The sequence below is a fragment of the Nicotiana attenuata genome, unplaced genomic scaffold (assembly GCF_001879085.1).
Source record: "Nicotiana attenuata strain UT unplaced genomic scaffold, NIATTr2, whole genome shotgun sequence".
Classification (NCBI taxonomy): domain Eukaryota; kingdom Viridiplantae; phylum Streptophyta; class Magnoliopsida; order Solanales; family Solanaceae; genus Nicotiana; species Nicotiana attenuata.
In genome coordinates, this window is record NW_017673278.1 from 47,019 (window position 1) to 59,916 (window position 12,898).

The following is a 12,898-nucleotide window of genomic DNA, read 5'->3' on the forward strand; positions in this document are numbered from 1 at the left end:
AGAATCTTCTATTGCAATCGTGTGCCATATGAATTCTCTATTATTCTGCGCATCATGTTAGAACCGTGATGGCCCAACCGATCATGCCAATGATAAAATCATTTAGAAGTAGTAAACCTTTTGTTTACTAGGCATGTGATTCAAACACACCAAATGTTTGTTGGTACAACCCAGAAGAAAATGCGGGAATTTTTCGTGCACATATCTTTACCCGCTTTTATTGTAGTAATATAAGGTATTCAACTTTCCTTCGTTTGATGTTCTCAACATGGTAGCCATTTTGGCGAATAGCTTTGAAACTCAACAAGTTTCTTTGAGACTTACTGCAATACAATGCATTATCAATAGTTAATATCGTTCTCCAGGTAATAATAAGGCCGTCTTCCAGCCCTCAAATTTGTACTACCGGATGTTGTATTAACATAGGCCTTTTTCATAACCAAATAAGAGAAAATTTCTTTTCTCTTATTTTGTGAGAGTTGTAGCACTATCCAAAAGACATAAAATCTTCATTACTCATCTTGGATCCAATTGAAGACTGGGGAATTTTAATTTTTTCATAAAAAAAAAGTACATCATGAGAAATACGGAAAAACTAACATCACCAACGACAACATAAGACAACTTAAGTATAACTCTTAAAAATAAAAACAACTTTAGACGAGACAAAAATACTGAAAATAACAACATAATTGCATTCCCAAATAAAATGATCAAACTTTAGTTTTGATCTCCAAAGAAATCTTCAACTTCCAAATGAGTAAGTTCATCGAGGCCTTGAAAATCGTCATCATTCAAAGCAAGATTTGCCTCGGCATTGTCATCATTTTTGTTTGAAGGTCCTGCCTCAAAATCATTTTTAAAGGTCAAATGAGACTCCACTGGGGCATTAGCAGAAGATGCTCCAACATTATTTGCCTTTCTTTTGATGGAGTTTTGATAAATCCTAACAAAATGCTCAGGTGACGACATTTAATTTTCCAATGACCTTTCATGCCACAGCGGTGGCAGTTACGCTTTTGCCTCTTGAAGGATTGTTTTGAGAACCCATATTTGTTCTCTCGTTTTCCATGACCACCCCGATGACGACTATTTATCGTCTCTTACCATTTCCATGCCCACGTAAATTCATATGGCCATGATTATTATTCTGTCTTTTTTCCAGACTTATCACGTCTGGCTACCATATTCGCTTCAGGAAGCAAAGCTGACCCTGTGGGATGGGCTTCATGACTTTTCAGCAAAAGGGTATTATGTTGCTCAGCCACCAGAAGGCGTGAGATCAATTCAAAATACTTTTTAAAACCTCTTTCAACGGTATTGCTGCTAATATACATATCTGAGGCATGAAAAGTCGTAAGAGTCTTTTCCAGCAAATCCTCATCATTCATAACTTCCCCACATAATTTTAATTGGGAAGTTATTCGAATACAAGCAGAGTTATACTCACTTACGGTCTTAAAATCTTGCAACCGTAAGTGCATCCACTCATATCGAGCCCTTGGCAATACCGTAGCCTTAAGGTGATCATACCTTTCCTTTAGGCCAGTCCACAATTCAAGTGGATCTTTCACTGTTAAATATTCAACCTTCAAACCTTCATCCAAGTGATGACGAAGGAAAATCATGGCCTTCGCTTTGTCCTGGCTTGATGCCTCATTACCCTGAGTAATGGTGTTACCAAGACCTTTAGCGGCTAAGTGAATCTCAACATCGAGAACCCATGATAGGTAATTCTTTCCAGAAATGTCAAGTGCCACAAACTCAAGCTTTGACAAATTCGACATAGTAAAAACTATCAAAGAAAATAAATAAATTAGAAATAGTAAAAAGAAATAAACGAAAATATTTTCATCAAAGGGTCAATCTGATCATATCTCATAAAAATAATAACATCAATTGACTAGTTAATCACCATAAAAACACATGAATTAGCTATGCCGCAATAATAAATATAAACATATAATTCTTCAAAATAAACAAAAACATTTTTTTCCCGAAAGCCATTAGTCACAAGGAAAGAAATCGGGAAGTCATTTGATAGAGTATTAAAATAGTAGGAAAAACGATTTCAACTAATCTTAACTATTCTGACAAACATGTCAACTATTGGCATTAAACATAATGCACTCAATATAATTGTCATATTTCCTTTTTACGAGACAACACATAATTCTAATTGAATAAATCCAAAAGAAGTAGATTCCCCATAAAAGAAATGCGTATCAACAATTTGATAATTTGAACACTTGGTTGTAGATATATACCTTTGCTAGTGGAATTCAGTCTTGAGGTTAGAGATTTGGTGCTGATAGCGTGTTAAGAAATATAGCTCAAAGTAACCATATAAAATAAGAAGATAAGTAGAATAAGAGAAGAAGAGATAACTTTCTTATTTCATCAAGTGTTCAAGTGTGTTTCATCTCACATTTCATGCCTCTATTTATACTATTACATATGAAGGTTACAAAATGATTGTCTTAACATGACACTAACAATTGAGATCATGGGGGAAGATCATGGGGAGGGATTATGGAGGTGTGGGAGTTAAAATCATAATGGTGATGAGTAGTGGGAGGTTATTTACATCATAGATGAAAGTAGTGGGAGTAGTGGACATTCACATCTATTAAAGATTTTAAAAAACAAGTGATCTTTCCTTAATAGAGAAAAATGGTTTGGAGAAAAGAAAAAAAAGAAAAGAGTACTCAGCTCAACCCGAAGAGGAAATGGATTCTGACCCGATTCGCGAACTGATACTACAAATTTGACACCTATTCCTCCTCAAACCCATTTGAATTACAAATCCCTTCTTCTCCAAATCCAAAAAATGCTTTCCAAACTCAAATTCAGCCTCAAACCCCCAAACAACCACCAAATCTCCACAGAAACAATGGTCGCTCGACGATTTCGAAATCGGAAAACCGCTCGGCAAAGGCAAACTCGATCGTGTTTTACCTTGCTCGTGAAGTTAAGGTAATTTGAAATATATATTTTTTTATATACTCAAATTTACACATATGTGCATTATATAGACTCTGAAACAGTGACAGATTCTGATTTTGATCCTTGTCGTATTTGGTTAAGCACATTTAATTATCAATTAATGAAAATGTGTAAATTTGATGCATTCTGCTTGTGAATCTTCATAAACTTAAACGAATTATTAACTATTAAATCATATAGTTACCATGTCTTATGTTATATTTAGTTTATTACTACTCCTTATGTGTGAGCTCGCCTATATTGTTGGTGCCCAAAGCCCGGGCTTAGATGAGGGGTTTGTGGTAGGTTGGCAGCCAAATTAAAACTTGCCAATTCATAATGAATAAATACAGTGATGTGACTTGTTTGGGATGAGGCGTAGTAGTAGTAATAGTTGTTGTATAGTTTCTAAATATAATCTAAGTATAACATATTTTCTGTATAAAAGGACCAACGACATACTACATTAATTAATTAACAGTTAAATTGGCTTAGTAAAAAATAACAAGGAACAAAATATGGATGAATTATTTGATTTGAGAAAACATATGTCACACCTCCTTTTTCTATCCCGAAAGGGTATAAGGGAGTTTTTTTCAATTATGTGACAATCGAAACGGGATCATTCATTTAAGATCCAGAGTCGCCACTTGGATAGTTTGTGGTGTCCCGAGTCACCGGTTTTAGAGATTTCCGCATCGGTGAACAGAGTATTTGTAACTTCGGATCTAATGTCCTTCGTATCTCTGCAATGCACTGAGATTGTAAATTTCTAGCCTTTAGTTGAATTAAGTGAAAAGGGGTTCAATCTACATGTAGAGAGAAATATTTTCACTGAGAAGTATAATCAAGAGAGTTCATCTGTCTTGATTTGTAGGCACTTCGTTGGTGGAAACAAAGGTGTTTATATAACGATAAAGTATCAATGGCACTGGGTTCCTGTTTGAAATGTTTAGTCACTGTTCTTACGCTTTTTGGCTCATTACTTTGCTTTTAATTAAATATGTACAATTACCTAATAATTATAATGAGAGCGACTCGTTGATTGTGGGCCCAGAGAACTAGGAAATTTATATTATATTAGGATTTGTCTTAAATAGACAGGTCAATTGCAATAGTTGTCCCATATGTTGATATAATGGTAAGTATTAACTCCATGTACCAACTTGTAGGTATACTGGTTTGTATACGTTAACGGTTATCTATGCTGAATTGAGGGTGGTAGGAAACTGGTGGCGCAAAAATTGTCCGCGGGTCGACTCGGCGGGTGGATTAGTGGTAGCACTTAGATTATATATTCAAATCACTATTATTATTTTATTAATATAAAAATTTACGGATTTAAAAAGAAAATGGATTAGCTTGAGATCCGATCCTTATTTGCTCTTACACATACACGCATTAAATCACAGAGGGATTGGGTTTATTAATATCAGTTAATTTATGTTCACCTGGGCGAACGAAATAAAATTACACACTAGTGTCAGGCTAAAATATTCTTAATGCAGTCATATTCGAATATGGAATATCATCACTTTTTTTTTGAAGATAAATTGTTTTTCCGATGCCAAACAATTAGAGGGGACACACCCTAATTATACCACGCTAATTTGAGCGATCTATAGAAGGATGAAGAGAAGCACGTTTAAAAAATTAACGCTATGGATAGAAATCAATAGTTGGGCGTTAGCGGGTTATCGAATAGCTCCCATGTACTTAAATTATTGCGTTTATATAAGGGACATTCCATTATTTTAAGAAGAAATGTCATGGACAGTGTCAGTGTATTTGACAAATCTGGCGATTTGTGGACAATTTTAATGCATTAGAGTTCAGTTAGTACACAAGGGCAAAACAGGGCACCAGCTTCTCATTTATAATACATAGCAAATAGAATATTCGCGATTTTGGGTGTAAATCTTCTATATTTTATGCATTTAACCTATTTTGCCAACAACTACCCCTCAAATGCTTTTTCAAAGATGATTGTTAACAACCGTCAAAAATTTAATAAAGTTATTCTATATCCAAATCAACCACACACAACAAGAAAAAATATTCCTTTACAGATAAAATGATGACACTTACATCTATACGACTTAGGCTGCTTTGCATACTCGCAAATTGACCCTCCATACTAATCCCTTTGGAGACCATATAAGAGACCCGGTTAAGGCAACAACTCATGATATTCCAGTCAATCTACAGTGGAGCGTGGTTCAAAATCCTTAGGTCTATGGATATTAAACAACTAGTAGTGACCAGAGATTCAGCCCTTCTGGTGTTAACCAAAGCTTCGCTCAAAAACCACTCTCCTCTGTGAGCACCACATCAAACATGAAGGATATAACCTCGACCTACCTCTCGTGTTCAAAACAACAAATATCACGGCAATATTAGCTAAACCATTATTTTGTTAATAATTCTTGGTTTGACAGGACGTCTCAGGACCCCCGGGTTAAGGGGGCTGGGCTTGGTAAGCGCTCGAGAGGGGGCATCTTATGTGAGTTGTCAGCTGTTGGTGGATCGGGCATTTAGCTCCAACTCGTTTTTAACCTCTCTTTAAAATTAGCCGGGTTTGTACCGCGGATCGCTGTGCGTGAGAGAGTACACCATATATTGTATATAACTGGAGCGTCCGATACATGACTAATTGCGGCACATCAGTTTGCTGGAGGTATAGTCTAACCACTCAGATATAATACTTTTGCGTTGTTGACAAACCGTGCTTAACTCAGGAACTCTTCTAAACGGCAACTGTTTCTTACATTATTTTTATAAAATAATTATTTTTGTTTTTGGTTTTCATGCGTTGAATGCTCTTGAAATTTACATACCTGGTTTAATTATATATAAATCAAAAGAGGCTGGGTCACACTAGCAAATTGATGTACCCTATTTATGGGATATTTATTTGGTAATATATTATATCTTTACAGCTATTACGGGAATGATAAACTATATTCTCTCGAGAGTTTAAATTTAGGATTATCACTAAACATAACACGAATATTAAAGTATTAGTTTAAGAAGAAGAATTTATTTGTTAACTTTATCCAGAATAATATTTATGCATTAACACTCATGAGAAAATCTTGCACAGAGTAAGATACATGGTTAACAGTGTTTAGGAGCATACAAATTATAAGTTGATATAGACGTTTGGTGTTAGTCAACGTTTACAGTTTTCTTCACTAATCTATTCTGGATCATTACAAAGACGGGTGAAGCAAATCATATAATCTTTATGGCTCTTGAGGTATAGATTTACCGTTATAATAAAATGCTTAGTGGAAATAGTTAACTGTACACAAAAAGGTGGACGAAGGGAACGTAAGTATATTAATATTTTACTGTAACTCGCTCGGCATGTTAATTATATAATTAGAGAAAGAAATAAAAAATTGTTAAAATATCACATACGGAAGGAAAGTATTCATTATGCTATAACGTAGACATTCAAATTTACTAACACACAAAGGGCGAATTCCTAATTCTAGTGATGCAAAACAAAAGCTATTTACTCTGCGAGTTATCACATTCGCAGTGATCGGCGCGTTGGATAAAAAGTCCGCGCACTCACAGAGCGCAGAGATATGAAAAGTTAAGGTAACACTTATTGCACTATTAATTATCAACCTAACTTGATTACAACAATGGTAAAAAACTTAGATAGGGCAATTTAAAATATTATTTAGGGTATACAATAAGATAAATTAAGGATAATGGAAATATCAATCATCTGAGCCTTTTGATAACAAGTCGAACTGGAAACTTAATTTTGTAATTTAGAGAAAAAACTGTGAAGGAGACCACTTACTGTGTCATAAAATTATATTAATGTCAGCAACACCGTTGTACTCTATCCAATCTCCCATGTATTTGTATTAAATAATATACTTACATAGGTTACAAACAAGAACCCAAAAAAGTAAATAGCTTTTAAAAACCTAAAGCAGATCCCTAATACTAGAACAACACAATACAACAAGTCGCTGCACAGCCCACACAACAATTTCCACGGCTAACCAATCCTTGACGGTAACACCACCTATTATTGACAGTGCAATCGCTTGTATATACATCTCATACGTAAATAGGATAAATAAGCAGCTCCGGAAACAACACGCAGAAGGCGAATAAAACCCAGTATGCTGGGCACATAAAAACTGCTCCAGCTAAAACCGGTTTCAAAACACCCCCGGGACCATACCCGTTACGGTCCAAAAAAACAAAACCCACCGGCCGCCCCAGGCCGCTTGTATACTAACACAAGCTCATATCCGACATTCTTAATTATTCAAGGGTGCTCCATGATCTTTCGAAGGGAGAGCTTTTTCGAAGAGTCCTTCACAAGAAGCTGCAAAGGGCAAAGAGTAAACGATCATTAGAGTAAAGGAGTGCAAGTATTGCAAGTGCATTTGTTTCTTCTTACAGAACTAAAGCATAGATAAGTACTAATCAATTTACCTGGCTAATGAGATTCTTAGCTGTTTGACCAAAAAGTGTTAAGCCTTTTTGTTAAACTAATTAAATAAGATGATAATGGGTAAATCCTAGTTAAATATAGAATATTACATACCCCTTTCTTCTCTCTCTATTCCCACTTATATGGGACATATCCCTCACCTAACTGAAAGTACAAGTGCAGAGAATATTCCTCTAAAATATTTTATTGCTAAACTAGCCGTTTGGGCTGATCTGAGTACTCGACCTCGACCCTAGTTACTCAGCTCGCCAATAGGTTCCTTCTTAAGCACGACCTCGGCCTAATCGGCTTTTAGTTATTCTCTCTTAGGCACGATTACCTTGGTCAGATTTTGACCCATACATTAGCATCGGCAGACCCTTCAGGTGTTGGGGGAAAGCTGAGGTCTACCTTCATAATTCTGTATCACTTTAAGTTATTACATCTTGATTCCTGTAAAAGTTACAAGATGGCAGAAGCAGGCCAATCTTTACCTTCTGAATGTGTCGGTCTGTCTCTCGGCCTCAAATGGAGGCCCACCATACAAAAACTCATAGCAAAGAACCCCCAGAGTCCAATTGTCAACTGCATAGTCATGAGCTTTGTTCTCCACCATTTCTGGCGCTAGATAATCTAGAGTTCCGCACATTGTATGTCTCTTGCTTCTAGATTGTACAGGCCATCCAAAGTCTGCAATCTTCAAGTGGCCCTACATTTCATGTGATAATCTAATTAATACTTCACTCTTGTTATGCAGTGTGCCAATGTTTCCCAGGCTGGAATTAGCTGCAGTTGTTGGACAATCCAGTTTTAATTGAGACGTCCATAAAATAACTTCAATGAGTTAGCAGCCATCCCAAATGCTACATTATGAACATAATCTTACTAGGTCCATACTAAGCACTCCATTATATATAGTCTTTTATAAACACCTAAAGATATACTCCATTGGTCCTGATTGTCACTATCGTAGTTGACTTTTCAAAGGAAAAAGAACATTTGAAATCAGCTAATATATTAGAGTTCAATGAACATGCTATGAAATAATGGTTGAAAGACCTGAAAATGATACAATGACATCACATCAAATTTAAAATAAGTTAAATACATTACCAATCCTTTGAGGATGCGAACTTTAACATTTAGACAAATTTTTATTTTTATATTATTGACGGGCTAAACTACGTCAAACAATACGAGATAGATGGAGTAAACTTAAAGGTGGTGCAAGCTCCAGTGATCAGAATCACATGTAGAACTGAAGTTCACGCATTCATAACTATAGCCAAAAATAATAGTAAAGAATCAGCGCTCACTACTTAACTTGAGCCTAGTTATACAGAGACACCACGTGCAACCAAAAGAATTCTATATAACGGTAGCTAGATAACATATAAAGAAGATTATGGCTTTTGGCATGCAATCCTAGAAACCGGCCTTACCTGCCTGGTCAATTAACAGAAAATGCAATGACAGAAAGATCGGCCATGACACACTGGAAACAGACTGAACAGAAGAAGAGCTTCTGAAAGCTTGTTCTATAGGCTGATTTGATCAACGAGCAGGAATAGAAGACCCCTAGGCAACTATGGAGTGAAAGGTTTGCACCGCATTCAAGAAGCTCTGCTGCTTTTACCTTTTCCATCAAAGATAGAAGCTGGCTGAATTTTACAGGAAAGGCAGAGATGAAGGATAATACCGCTTATCTGGTTAGATCAATGGTCTCTCAATGTCAGGGACCTATTAAGGTCTCTCAGAAACCCCAAAGAATGTTTGACAGCACTGAAACAAGCAACCTCTGCGACTATAACAGAGACAAAGATGGCAATTCATACAGGAATGACTGATCACCGATGCGGGTGTTCAGTTAGTAATAAAGACTGCTCACATGGTTGACTTCAAATTTCAAAATGAGTACTGGGAGCCATTGGCTCATGAAGGGAAGAAATATCCCAGCGAGAAAATTGAAAGGACTAAAGCAGCAAACATCAGTTCAGCAATAGATGATGAAGGCTATAGTTTTCTACATGCTGAACTTCAACTATAGATAGCATAACGAATTTTATTCTATGCTGTAATTGTATGTGCATCTGTAGCAAAGTGTTTAGGGTCTTAACTCTAGGAGAAGTTCAGGGAGTCTTATTATTTTGTTAACCACAGTTAGAAGAAACAAATCAATAAAGGCATTTTGAGCTGTTAGAAAAGAATTTAGGCCATCAACAAGAGGGAACAGTGAGAACTTGCTTGTATTCCACTGTTGTCTCTAAACAAAAATAGGAAATAAAAGTTGCTCTGTATTTCGCTCCTCAAAATTGATTTTCATCTCACTGTGGACAAATGAAAAGGTGGACTGCCCAGACTGTTTTCTCCAGTAAGGGAGACAAATACATAACTTTCAAATTCGCCATAAATAATGTTCTTTTTTTCTTTTTTCTAGGAAATGGTGTTAACAAAACTTGGCACCCGTGGCAAAGGAAGACTGTTAGTTATCAAGATATTACCTCATGATCAAGTAACAGGTTTTCCGTCTTTATGTCCCTGTGAATGACAATACGCCAGTGCTTGTGTGAGACTTGCAATATACTACAGCAGAACCAACCAAAGTATCAAAAGTCAAAGAATAACCAAAAGCAACAAGAAAGAATTTGAAAACTATCAATAACGTTCTCTGCAGAAATATAACAATGCGTTCAACAATTATATAAATGATCTTCGGATAAATGCTTGAGTCACAAAAACCACGAGCACCAGAAAATAATATTAATTCACTGTTCAACATTAATCACAGAGGAAATAACACAAGCAAGGCAGCATGAAGAGGAAACCAGAAACTGATACAAATGCAACCCAAAACTGCGAACATTTTTCAAGGAAACTACGACAAGATCGTAGTTACATGGCAGAAAATAGATAAGGAGAACACTGAATCTCTATCCTCTTTGTTTGGGTTAGGGGGAGAGGGAATCGGTTCTTATTGACACACTTTATATCTCACAACTACACAAAAAACCTATCCCTCGTTTTCAATCCCAAGCTAGTTGAGTTGACAATGTGAATCCTCACTATCCATTTCGCTCCATTTGGACCTGTCTCATTCCAATATTCAATAATCAAGAGTTCTCTAACACTAGAGGTTATAAATATACACAACACTTATGCCTCAGTTCCAAACAAGCTAGGATCAGCTATATGAATTCTCATTGGCTACTTTTCTCCATTTAAACTCATCCCATGCCAATATTACGCAGATATAAATGAAAAGTACTAAAAGTTCAGTATATTTCTAAATGTATACATCTCCGAAAAACTAAGGGCAAAATACAAAATTGGTCAGCCGGCCGAAACTAATTGCATTCGCTAGCCAGAAAGTGTATAAAATATGATATTTTATGTATATAATACACATATACACAAAAAATATATATTTTGTCGGCTATATTTTTGGAGCGGCTAAAAATATACATTTCTCAAAAACTAAACCTCTCCTGGAAAGCATAGGACCTACATTAAAAGTGCTAATGTCTAGAACATATTCTCAACTACTATGTATCGCCTATATAGATCTTTTTATTACATCGTGTGCAATCTTTTGCTAAGCAAAGGTTACAAATATATGTTTATGACAAATTAAATAAAGTATAGAAATAAATCATAAACCAGCAAATGAAATGAGTGTTTGTTTCCAATTTTTATTTTTATATGGTTTTTTTTTGGGGGGTGGTGGTGTGGGGGTGGGGAGGGGGGGGGGAGCAAAAGGGGGAGGGAGAAAGTATGATATGACATACCATGGCGGCTTGTTTCTCAGGCAGGCGTCCAGTCTTCCTAAGCTCCCTGTAGAGCTCATCGCCGTGAGCGTACTCCAAAATCAAGAAAATCCGCTCCTCATCATGGAACCAGCCATATAGCCTCAGTACATTCGGGTGGCGAAGACTCGTTTGAATTCACATTTCCCTCTTTAGTTGGTGGTGCAACCTGTATTTCTCTATTTGCTCCTTGAATATCACCTTCAATGCCACTATAAACCCAATCTGCTCTGCCCATGTTCCACAAAATTCAAGATCATCAAAACCCACTTCTTTTTTTTCTTATGATTAGTATAATGCACATATGACAATAAAAGGTGCAATACAAATTATGAAGTCGAGAAATAATATCCAAAGGCCTTATTTGCTAATATTAGAACTAGAGCAGCATTTGATGCACATATATGTTGTGAGCACGTGATTTTTGCCCGACCCAAAATACTCCTACAGAATCTAACAATAGATTTTTGTAGGTCATTTTAATTTAATAGAATTTTTAGGATTATTTGTTCAAGTGTTTGCATTTTTAGTTGCATTTTTGCATGCATTAAAGCATAGAAAATACCCCGAAAATATCAAAATTCCATGCATTGCATATTAGGTCGTGTGTTCGTATTTAGGATTAATTTGAATAATTAATTATTTTTAAAATGAAAATCACAAAAAATATCATTCATTTTACATTTTCGCCTTTAATCTTAAATTAGTAGTTTTCTCTTCTTTAATTTAGGATTAGCTAATTTTTGTAAATATTATAATTAGTTTAATTTTGCAAAATAGATTAATTTAGGATTTTTATTAATTAAAGAAAAGAAAAAAAAAGAGAAAACAAAGAGAAAAGAAATTGGAAAAAGGTTTAATTTGGTCTTGAAATTGGGCCAAATCTGTACCCAAACCCAGGCCCAATACCCAAATATACCCGGTCCAAAAACGACGCCGTTTTTTTGGGTTTTAATCCCAGCCGTTGATCGTTCCAGATCCAACGGCTGGGAATTGGTCGACAATTAAGTATAAAAGTGTTCGAAGACCGACCCCCCCCCCCCCCCCATTAGACCCTCTCATTTCTGTCTCTACACCCTATCTTAGAGAAACCCTAGCCGCCCATGTATCCTCCGCCGGCTCCGCGCTTCTCCGCCGCCCGAAAATCGCCTTACGGCGGCGGAGCTTCACCAAACAACCTCAAATTAACAACCCATAATCCTGAGCCCCTCCCAAACACAATCCCACTATCAATTTCCCCAAAATCACCGCCCAATTCCGTTAATTTTAGATCTGGAATTCACACCCAAACCCTAAATCGACCAAACCACCTCCAAACTCACCCAAATCGATACCCTATACTCCTCAACCTCCCCTCGTCATCAAGCTATTACCATATTCCCCAAAATCCCCACCAAATGCTCTCAAAATCGGATCTAAAAAAAAGAGAAAAGCATCGAGTTTCTTCTTTTCTTTCTCTGTCTGGTTCGTTAAGTTTCAAGGCTCGTGTTGGCTTGAAATTTATGCTAGTCGATTGTTCTTGGCAAGAACAACCGATTAGCGTTAATTTCGAGTCATTTCGGAGGGATTCGGACCCATGCTTGACCCAGTGCTATTTGAAGATTTTTCTTTTGTTTTTTAGGTAATAACCCTCCTTTTTGTT

General features: G+C 36.3%; 1 pseudogene; it reads right to left on the reverse strand.

Annotated features, from left to right (window-relative positions):
- Positions 1-1,145: 1,145 nt before the first annotated feature.
- Positions 1,146-12,452, reverse strand: LOC109215921 (annotated as a pseudogene).
- Positions 12,453-12,898: the final 446 nt, after the last annotated feature.